The sequence below is a fragment of the Dama dama genome, chromosome 20, assembly GCF_033118175.1.
Source record: "Dama dama isolate Ldn47 chromosome 20, ASM3311817v1, whole genome shotgun sequence".
Taxonomy (NCBI): Eukaryota; Metazoa; Chordata; class Mammalia; order Artiodactyla; family Cervidae; genus Dama; species Dama dama.
In genome coordinates this window covers 53,527,870-53,539,211 of record NC_083700.1, presented here as the reverse complement: position 1 = coordinate 53,539,211, position 11,342 = coordinate 53,527,870, and the positions used below count along the sequence as shown (strand labels likewise).

General features: G+C 37.7%; 1 pseudogene; it reads right to left on the bottom strand.

Annotated features, from left to right (window-relative positions):
* Window positions 1–1,038: 1,038 nt before the first annotated feature.
* Window positions 1,039–10,174, bottom strand: LOC133040244 (guanylate-binding protein 6-like; annotated as a pseudogene).
* Window positions 10,175–11,342: the final 1,168 nt, after the last annotated feature.

Genomic DNA, 11,342 nt, shown 5'->3' with positions numbered 1-11,342 from the left:
TCTGATCCAACCTGTTGAGAAGGCTGATATAGTTTCTAGAAATAATAAGCAAATACATTATATAATAGTCAACTTTACATTCTGTTTATTTGTATCATTATTAGTTTTGTACTTTATGTTTTCTCTGTAATTTATTAATGAAATTATAATACCATCTTTTTAAAATTCAAAAGACAGACTATATAATGAAAAACATGGGTCCCTTTCACTTGTGATGCTAAGTAGTTCTCCCCAGAAGAAAACAATGACTCCAGTTTCTAATGAATCTTCCCAGAGATGTTGTATATCTACATATATATGAGTTCATATAATAATTATATTTTTTGCAGTGAACACATTATACAAAATTTTTCTCATTCTATGACATATCTTCAAGATTGCTCCATACTCATACAGACCTCTACTGTTAATTTGTTGACCAAACACATAATGTTTCAGTATATGTACATGCAAAATGTATGTTACCAATTTACATAGATGGACATTTACATATAATCAGGTCTTTTGCAATTGAAAGTGATGCCTTGGGACTTCCCTGATGGTCCAGTGGTTAAGAATCCGCCTTCCGATGCAGGAGATGCACATTTAATCCCTGGTTGGGGAACTAAGATCCCATATGCCTTGAGTCAACTAAGCCCATGTGCCACAATTATGCAGAGCCTGTGTGTCCTGAGGCTGTGTCACAACTAGAGAAAAGCCCGTGTGCCACAACTAGAGAAGCCTGTGCTTGGCAACAAAAATGCAGCAATGAAGATTCCACATGTAGCAACCAAGACCCAACACAGCCAAATGATTTTTTAAAGTAATGCTTCAGTGAACCTCTTGTATGTATGTATGTATATACATAAATGTATGTATGTACATCTGTATGATTTGCACACATGTATTTCCTAAAGTGAACATGCTATATCAAGGTTTCCATTCACTTATTTTATCCAACATGGGCCAGGCATTGATACTTTCTAGTAGACACTTTTCATATTTAAAGCTTTGCTGAATGAAATGAAAAGCAATACACACCAAAAATAGGCCAGAGAATATGTCCACATTCTATAATTTATTTGAAAGGAGAGCTACTTTTTAAATACTAAGCCTCGATGTCCCACAAAATTCCAAAGAAATTTAGCTGGAGTACTCAATATTGAAGTGATGTCATCACCAACTTTGTTCAAGGCTTGTGTAATCCATGGAATATTCTCATTTTTATCACTTTCAATCATTTCTTTCAAGTGATATATCTCTGCATTTATCACCTCGGACTTCATTCTAAATCTTTCATTAAGCAGAGCATCTTAGATCTAAAAATAAAGTGAGGAGGGAAGTAACATTTTTAAAATCCTTATTTTTTCAAGGATGACAGTTTGTATTTAAGAAATTTGTTGAACTATCATTGTTTTGCCCCTAAATTTGTTCTCTTTTACACAATCATAAAAGGAAAGTTTTGCAACAAACAATATCTCCTGGACTTGATCTTTGAGAGAAAGCATGATTTACTGCCTTACTAATATTCACACACCATTAAAGTTTTCCCAGGAGGCTAAACCTGACATGAGTACATATAACATGCTCCAGTCAAATAATGCCAGTTGAGAGGTAGCCTTTATCTGATTGCACTAAAGATGGTACAGTTACTCAAATTATAGAAATATGTTATAATAAGTCCAAATGGACAGTGAGAGAATTCCCTCTATGCCATAAGATAACTTGGATATTTATGCACACCTGGAGATAATGCAGCAAGTTTAGAAGCTGTCACTTGCTTATGTTTTTATGTCTGGACATTTCTAATAGTTTCATGTCAGCGTAGATCTACCTCAGGATCTTTGGGTGATAGCAGGATTCCTTATAATTGGCAATGATCTTGGTAAAGAAAACCAGTTTCTGCTAATATTAAATACATATGGTTAGCATATCTTTTAAGTCAAGCTTTGTGGGATCATTTAAAACTCTCCCGAACTGCTGAGAGATGTCCATCTCTCAAACCCTTCTTATTCAGTATATTCTCCAAGGGTGCACAGGGACCATACTTACCTTGAGCTCTCCAGAGTCTACTTATACAGTAAAATTCAAAGATTTTGGAAGGGTTCAAAGAGTTCAGGGTTTTAATGAGTCACAAGCAGTAAATGGCAATGGTTCTTCCCTCCATGGTCTTGCTGCAAACTTCACCCCTGCCTTCCTGAGGACCCAGGATAATGACCATCAAGCACCACTAAGGCCACAGCCTGACTTACCTTCAGCTTATGCTCCAGCATCATATTCTGCTCTTTTTGGAGGTTTTCTCTTTCCCTCTTCAGCTTCTCTGTCAGCAGGGCTATATTTTCCTGGAGACTCCTCTCTTTTGCCACCATGTGCTGATGCTGCTCCTGCAGTTTCTGTACTGGCAGCTCCTGTTCCTTCTCAATTATCTCATTTCTAGCCCGGTCCACTATCCTAGGAAGGTTTTAGAGAGGAAGGAAAATAAGGTAAGGACTGATCTCTACCCTCATTACCTCAGAGACAAACAGAGTTGGAAAGGGAGGTGAGAACTCTCTGAATTCTGCCACACACTCCCTGACACCCCCCACCTCCCACCCCACCCCACCCCCACCCCCGTGTCAACACCACCAAGAGCACACTTCAGAATGTGATGGGAAAAGCTCGTCTGGCAGATGTCTAAACCCATCCAGCCACAACTCCCCTTGCTGTTTCCAGATATAGCAGAGTTCTTCCACAGACAGAGAGGAAGCTCCTTGTATCAGGGTTGTACTCTCACACCTGTCAGAGGGCACAGCAAGAATCTACCCATTCCTCTTTGGGCCAAACCCTATCCTGTACCTACCACAGCCTTCTCCCCATCACTGAGGGCTTCATCTTCAAACAGGATGATTCTCTCTATTGCAAACTGTGACTCCAGAAAGTTCTGGAGGGCCTCATTTGCCTGAGGAACCAAGAAGGAGCACAGAACTTAGATTTCCATTGGAGACATTAGTGCTGGAAAACAAGCATTCCATGTAATTTTTTTTCAAGTCTAAAATTCTACAACGGTTCCTTACAAGTCTAAGATTCTCAGAGTGATTTGCCTTTCTCTGGCCTCTCCCAGTGCTACTTACTTCCAATCATTCTCGGTTCCAACCAGTCAGACTATGTTCAGTTCTACAAACCCAAGATCTCTGGTTTGTTGTTCAGTCGCTCAGTCATGTCCAACTCTTTGTAACCCCGTAGACTGCAGCATACCAGGCTTCCCTGTCCTTCACCATATCCTGGAGTTTGCTCAAACTCATATCCATTGAGTAGATGTTGCCATCCCACAATTTGGTCCTCTTTCTTCCCCTTCTCCTCTTGCCCTCAATCTTTCCCAGCATCAGCATCTTTTCTAATGAATCAGCTCTTTTCACCAGGGGGCCAAAGTATTGGAGCTCAGCTTCAGCATCAGTCCTTCCAATGAATATTTGGGACTGATTTCCTTTATGATTGACTCCTTTGATCTCCTTGCAGTCCAAGGGACTCTTAAGAGTCTTCTGTAACACCACAGTTCAAAAGTATCCATTCTTCGGTGCTCAGCTTTCTTTATGGTTCAACTCTCACATCCATGCATGACTACTGGAAAAAAAACATAGCTTTAACTATATAGATTTTTGTTGGCAAAGCAATGTCTCTATGTTTTTCATAGCTTTTCTTCAAAGGAGCAAGTGTCTTTTAATTTTGTGGCTACAGTCACCATCTGCAGTGATTTTGGAGCCCAAGAAAATAAGTCTGACATCTATTTGCCATGGAGAGATGGGACCAGATGCCATGAGCTTAGTTTTTTGAAAGTTGAATTTTAAGCCAACTTTTTCACTCTCCTCTTTCACCTTCATCAAGAGACTCTTTAGTTCCTCTTCACTTTCTGCCATAAGGGTGGTGTCATCTGCATATCTGAGGTTATTGATATATTTCTCCTGGCAATCTTGATTCCAGCTTGTGCTTCATCCAGCCTAGCGTTTCTCATGATGTACTCTGCATAGAAGTTAAATAAGCAGGGTGACAATATATAGCCTTGACGTACTCCTTTCCTGATTTAGAACCAGCCGCTTGTTCCATGTCTGGTTCTAGCTGTTGCATCTTGACCTGCATACAGATTTTACAGGAGGCAAGTAAGGTGGTCCTGTATTCCCATTTCTTGAAGAATTTTCCAGAGTTTGTTGTAATCTACACAATCAAAGGCTTTAGCATAGTCAGTGAAGCCAAACTACATGTTTTTTGTTTTTTGTTTTTTTTTTTCCTGGAATTCTCTTGCTTTTTCTACAATCCAACGGATGTTGGCAATTTGAACTCTGGTTCCTCGGTCTTTTCTAAATCTAGCTTGAACATCTGGAAGTTCTTGGTACAGGTACTGTTGAAGCCTAGCTTGGAGAATTTTGAGTATTACTTTTCTAGCATGTGAGATGAGTGCAATTGTGCGGTAGTTGAACATCCTTTGACATTGCCTTTCTTTGGTATTGGAATGAAAACTGACCTTTTCTAGTCTTGTGGATACTGCTGAGTTTTCCAAATTTGCTGACATATTGAGTGCAGCACTTTCACAGCATGATCTTTTAGGACTTGAAATAGCTCAACTGGAATTTCATCACATCCACTAGCTTTGTTCATAGTGATGTCCACTTGACTTCACATTCCAGGATGTCTGGCTCTAGGTGAGTGATCACACCATCATGATTATCTAGGTCATGAAGATCTTTTTTGTACAGTTCTGTGTATTCTTGCCACCTCTTAATATCCTCTGCTTCTGTTAGGTCCATACCATTTCTGTCCTTTATTGTGCCCATGTTTGCCTGAAATGTTCCCTTGGTATCTCTAATTTTCTTGAAGAGACCTCTAGTCTTTCCCATTCTGTTGTTTTCCTCTATTTCTTTACATTGATTGCTGAGGAAGCCTTTCTTATCTCTCCTTGTTATTCTTTGGAACTTTGCATTCAAATGGGTATATCTTTCCTTTTCTCCTTTGCCTTTCGCTTCTCTTCTTTCCTCAGCAATTTGTAAGGCCTCCTCAGACAACCATTTTGCCTTTTTGCATATTTACCTTCCCAATGTGAAATATTGCCTCTAACTTGCTCTGCTACTTGCTGCCTATAACTTTAGACAAGGTAGTTTAATATGCTAACCCTCTCAGGTTAGACCTTTAAAATATTGACAATAAGTATAAGTGCTGCTTAATGCTATTAAAAGGATTAAATTAAAGAGTATAAAGGAAAAACTTAACATTATGGCTACAGGCAATAACAGCTCAATATTCATTAATTGGATTATTATTATCACTATAACTTTTAAAAATTATTTATTTATTTATGGCTGTGCTGGGTTTTCATTGCTGCATAGGCTTTTCTCTAGTTGTGGTGAGTGGTGGCCACTCTCTAATTGTGGTGCACAGGCTTCTCAGTGCAGTTTCGTCTCTTGTTGTATAGCACAGGCTCTAAGGTGCATGGGCTTCAGTAATTATGACTCCCATACTCTAGGGCACAGACTCAGTAACTGGCACACAGGCTTAGTTGCTCCACAGCATGTGAGATCTTCCCAGATCGAGGATAAAACCTGTGTCTCCTGCATTGGCAGGTGGACCCTTTACCACTGAGCCATGAGGGAAGCCCTATCATTATTGCTCATTATTGTGTCTATTCCTTCCACTTATGTAGCACATTATCAAAGGTTCATGAGTATTATAACTTTATATTCAATTGTCTATATATTTCACTTCCTCTCTCATTGTTGTTCAGTGTTAAGTACATAGACTCTGACTTGTAAATTTACACAATTAGTACATTAGATGTCACATTGTTGGATGAAGAAATAATAATGTATGTTCTGTCTCTCAGGATTTCAGAAATATGCTGTCATGTTTTGGGAAGGAACTTTCCTACTCTCCTCAGGAATAAAGAGCATGTATGGAAACTAAAGCTGTCATGGTATCCCTATGCTCTCTCATTATCCACACCTGAAGCTATGCTCTCAAATTTTCAGGAAATCACCCTGGATTCTATTCTGTAGGCTCCCAATGCTTCCCTTATTCTTCACCTTCACTCCTTTCCTGGGCACTTGGCAATAGTCCTTTTCAAGCATTTCCTTTGCTTTCCTATAGAGTTCATGACCTCCAGGAACAAAGAAAGTTCCTGATGAAAGGTTTTCCATTAGGTCCTTGGAAAGCTCATCAAGTTTACCCTGGCAGTATATAGCAGATGTCTTTTAATTCTGTAGCAGGAAATTCTCATTATAATTCTTTATGATTCTCTGCAAGAGAAAGGTACAGAGATGTCACCAGAAGCAAAGAACAGAAGTGATAAATTTGCAAGGAATCTGGTAGAAGAATTGGTTCTCATGAGAAAAGCATTCTGTTGGTAGGTGTGGAATAAAATAACATTCACAAGAATTGATCTGCTGCCAACCCTGAAAACTCTATGTAAGACCATGGGAAAATTTCTTAGCATCCCTTCAGGTTCTTCATCTGAAATGTTGGAGTTGAATTATTCAGTCTCTATGATTCACTGCAGTTGCAATATTCAGTGATCCTATCTTCAGTGGTACAAAAAAGAGCAACCTATGTTGAAAATGGCCTGAAATGAGGGTCTGAAAAGAGAAATTTTGGTTCCTGGCTGTGGGTTTTTGTCCACAGAAAAAGAAGCCACCTTAAAAATGACTTTTGCATAGGCTTGGAATCCATAAAATATATATTTCAGAAGGATATCTACACTGATTTTGCATTAGAGAATCAGAAACATTTCCAAATAAACTTCCTGAGATTTGGCAGAGAAAAGGAGGAAATATAGTCATTTGAAACTCCATCCCTGATGAGACATAGACTACTTCCTCCTTGAGTGAGAGACGTGCCATGGGGTCAATAAGGGCTCTAGGCTTCATTCTTTAAGGGGAGGGGACAGATAGTAACTACTAAGAAAAAATACCGCTAGCCTCTTCTAGGAATTCCTGATTTTTGTCCTGGAAGGAGCACTCCATGACAACTGTAATGGCTTCCCTCTCACAGGCTGCATGCAGCCCCAGCAGCTCCTGGAGCATGTCTGTGGGGAGGTTTAGTCACTGAGCCATCTGCTCGCCATAGTGGTCAGCTGTCTTCTGCATGGCTGCTAAGTTCTCTAGCTGGGCCAGAGTTGTCACTGCATCCTCCAAACGAGGTACAGCTCCATTATTGATTGTATCCACATACATCACAACCAGAGTCCTCAGTCCTAAATAAGCCAGAATAAATATCAAGTTATTAGTCAATAGGCTCCAAAATTCTAAGACTACGTTTCTTAAGTCACACATACATGCATGGACACATGTACACACACCTACCTCTTTTACTGTCATCACCTTCATTTTCCTACTAACTCATTGTTATGGTTTTCCAGACAACATGTCTAAAAAATAGTCTACTTTCATTTAACATGCTAGGGAATATTGGGAAAATATAGTTTCTCCTTAAAAATTTAAAAGAAAAATAGATTTCAGAGGTATTCAGATGTGGCAGTATATATCAGATTATATTTATTTCTAATTTTGAGGTTTTGAGTGGACTTTGAGGGATTTGCAAGCTAAATTTTTTGGACCACTCTAAACTCTCCAAATATTTTTTGAATTCCCCTTGCAAAAAACATTTATTGTAAGGACTTCTCTTGAGAAAATAGTATATTCTGTTTTTATACCCAGATGGTGATTTTATTCTCAGTGGAGGAATTTTTAAGATAAATGGAAGCCACAGATAATAGTGAGAAAGTTTTCAGTTTTGGAGAGAAAATTGTAAACCCCTGAAAGTGCTATAATTATTCATATACAATGTATACATTTCTTCATGGAGTATGAATATCTATAAACCCAGAATTCCATACAGAATAAAAATACTGAAAAATGCATTATTTGAAATATTCAACATGTATTAGGCCCCACAGAAATGGAAAAAGGGGACTCAACAATTCCCAGTGACTGTGATTCCCTCTCTAAGTGTCTTGGTCTTTACACTTGTGAAGATATAAGAACAGAAATTGCTTGTTTATTCCAGGAATTTAGGATTCAGTTCGTCTTCAGACACATTCTCAATATTGGATAAGAGTTCTTTGTCATTTGTAGGCTGGTCAAAAACAAAACACTGCTATGCTGGAAAAAACCCTTGATGCGCTCTCTGCATAGATTGGATATTTGGGCTTTAATATTCTTGCCTAAGGGACACAAACAGAGATTAGAGTGGGAATATTCTTGGGACAAGGGAGGTAACAGCATTTGTGATAGGGATTTATATGTTTTTGTTGTCTTCTCTATTTACAGCTCCTATGTTTATAATTCAGGACTTCTTTGCACATCAAACTTACACCAAAGATAAAACTCTGGAAAGAAATTTGGGGAGACATGTGATACAGTAAAAGAAACTTATGACTGATATCCCCAGACCTACACACAGTAGAGTAGTTGCCAATTAGATGTTTATTGCACTTATGGCTAGAAGAATGAAGGCCAAATGTAACTTTTTGCGCTACTCAATCTCATGTAGAAATTGAGCTGTGGGATCAAAAATAAGAGTCACAAACAGGCGATAATGGACAATATTAGGAATGACACCTGATCATTTAAGGAAAACTATTTTGATGCTTAAAACTAATTGTTACAGAGTTAGCTAACTTTTCACAAAAGCCTCCAAGGGATATAAACAGCTAAAATGTAATTTTAAGATGCCACCACTAATCTCTAAACTCTTTGAGGGTTCATCTTTGACTTAACAGTGATCCTTTTCTGTCTTGTCAATTTCTCAATAAATGTTTTAAGAAAGCATAAATAGAAACATGGGAGCAAGAATGAATAAGTCAGAAAGTATATCTCTCCCTTGTTTCAACAGATATTCAGTCTTGTAAATATAACCTGTTAAAGTAATTTACTATTTTGAAGTTATAGAATGAATATGTAGGAATTAAGAAAAAGCTATGATATTCAAAGTAAAATGACAGTTCTGATATTTATCAGAAATAGTGAAAAGGTATAGATTGAATGGGCTTCCCTGGTGGCTCAGATGGTAAAGAATCCACCTGCAATGCCGGAGACCAAGGTTTGATCCCTGGGTCAGGAAGATCCCATGGAGGAGGGCATGGCAACCCACTCAGTATTCTTGCCTAGAGAACTCCCATGGACAGAGGAGCTTTCCGTGGGGTCACAGAGAGTCAGATATGACTGAGTGATGAAGCACAGCACATAGATTGAAAAGATACTTTTTCAGGTTTATTTAGACTATAAAGTCATTTCAGAGTAATATAATTATACAGAATTTTTTAAAAAAATATATTGTTATTTGAGAAGAATAATATCAGTGTGAATTTTTTTCACTAGATAGACTTTTGACTGTAATTTCATATCTAACAAGTCATAAAACAAGGTCCTTTGGTTTCCTCAATGGAGAAAAGCCGAAGCCAAAAGAGGGAAAGCAAGGATCTGGTTTTCAAAAGATTTTATCACCCATTATAATCAGTGTGGTAAGTCACAGACTGAGTTAAAAACAAATTGGTTTTGTATAATTTCACTTTACACTTTACTTTTCTTTGGTGAACTTCAACTCTAGTCCCTAGAGCTTTGCAACCCACTTTCCAGCCATGATTTCTACAGATTTTGATCTAGTCTCAAATACAAATGCAAGCCCAGAGATGATGGACAGTAATTTAGTAGATCCCACCCTCTATTCAACCATCCACTACCCGTGTCATGCTCTGATACCTGGAATCAGCTTCAAGGAATTCTCCAGATATTGGTCTTCTGTGATAGGGCGACCCTTTAACTTTAGCTCCAGGGCAAAATCCTGTACAGTCCAGATAAAGTCTGGAAAGAAACTCACAAACTCTGTGGAATCTTCTACTCCATCAGGTCTTGGAGAAGACTTGGCCCTAAGGAGTTCTGTGAGCTCTGTCACAGAGCTAGGACTTAGTTAAGGAAAAGCAACCCCTTACCCACAATTCCTACATTTCTCTAATTAAAAAGTATAATCACTCTCTTTGACCCTGGGTCCCTTTTGCACCACCAAAGACAGCCAAAGGACAGGAAAGGAGAAAATGACACTATCTCCATTCCCATAATTCATGAAACGTGTTGGTTCAGTTCCTGGATGGATACTGCAGGTGTTCCAGGGGTACTATAGCTGCTCCAGGATACTGCAGCTGCTGCAAATTGATGGTGCTCATGCTGTTATAGACAAAGATGCTGCTCAGAAGAACTTCGAGGACAAAGATCCATGAATCATTCTTGGAGTCACCCTTAAAGCATATAGAACAAGAGATTTAGGAGTCTACTCCTAAATTAGAAAGTCATTCTTACACTTATTCTGGAACATTTTCATTTATTACTTCAGTTAACATACCATGCAAAGAGATTGTTTGAAGACAGATATATGTTAGCTTTGACAATTACAAAGACATTTCCTGTGATTGCAATTCTTTCCATATATAAAAAGGATTCTTAATCTTCACTTAATCTTCACTTACTTTTTCCTCATTTAGAGAAAATAAAATAACATGTATATAAAAAACTAGTAGAGTACGGGTGTGCAATTATGTATTCATTGATGTGTTAGCACTTATTCATTCTATATATGTTTATTAATCCTAGGCCATATAAAATAACTATAGTTGGCATAACTGGGGATTTAAATTATATCCTATCAATAAATACTTATAGGAAGCTAATCTATGTTTCCCACTATTAATAGATGTAAAAAAGCAAAATTAAAAATGTAATTGTTCCTTTCAAGATTACTACTTCTAAACAGTATCAAAATTCCATAACAATAAATGCAACAATGATGACATGACAGTGTCTATAAACAACTAACATCTTAGTAAAGTATATAGACAGTGGAGCCTATATATCTATAACATTAAATTAAAAATTAGAAGTCTACCAAAGAATAACAAAGCTACAAATGTTGGAGAACGATTGTTTGATTCAAAAGCTTCCTCAAAGTCTTGAGCTAAATACTAAGGAATTGGTAGAATGTGGATTTGAAGGAATGAAGATGATCCCATAAAGAGAAAGATCCAAAGAAGCAAAATTGGAGATGGGAGAATATAGGGTCTTTTAATGAAAATAGAGCTATTTCATTTGACTGAAACAGAGGGTGAGTGGAGAAGTGAAGCTGAGCTCCAGTACAGCCTGATAAAGGATCTTAAATATCAGGCTAATTTGTATAAATTATAACATTATCTAAATAATAGCATAATCCAGAAAAAATTATACTATAAAGAGTATAAAGCTGTTCCCTAGTGCAAATGTGAAAACTATGACTTCTGTTTAGAAAAATCTATATGGATTTTTGAGGGGAAAAAATTTATTCATTACTTTATTTCCCTAAACCTCAGTTTTTAAAAA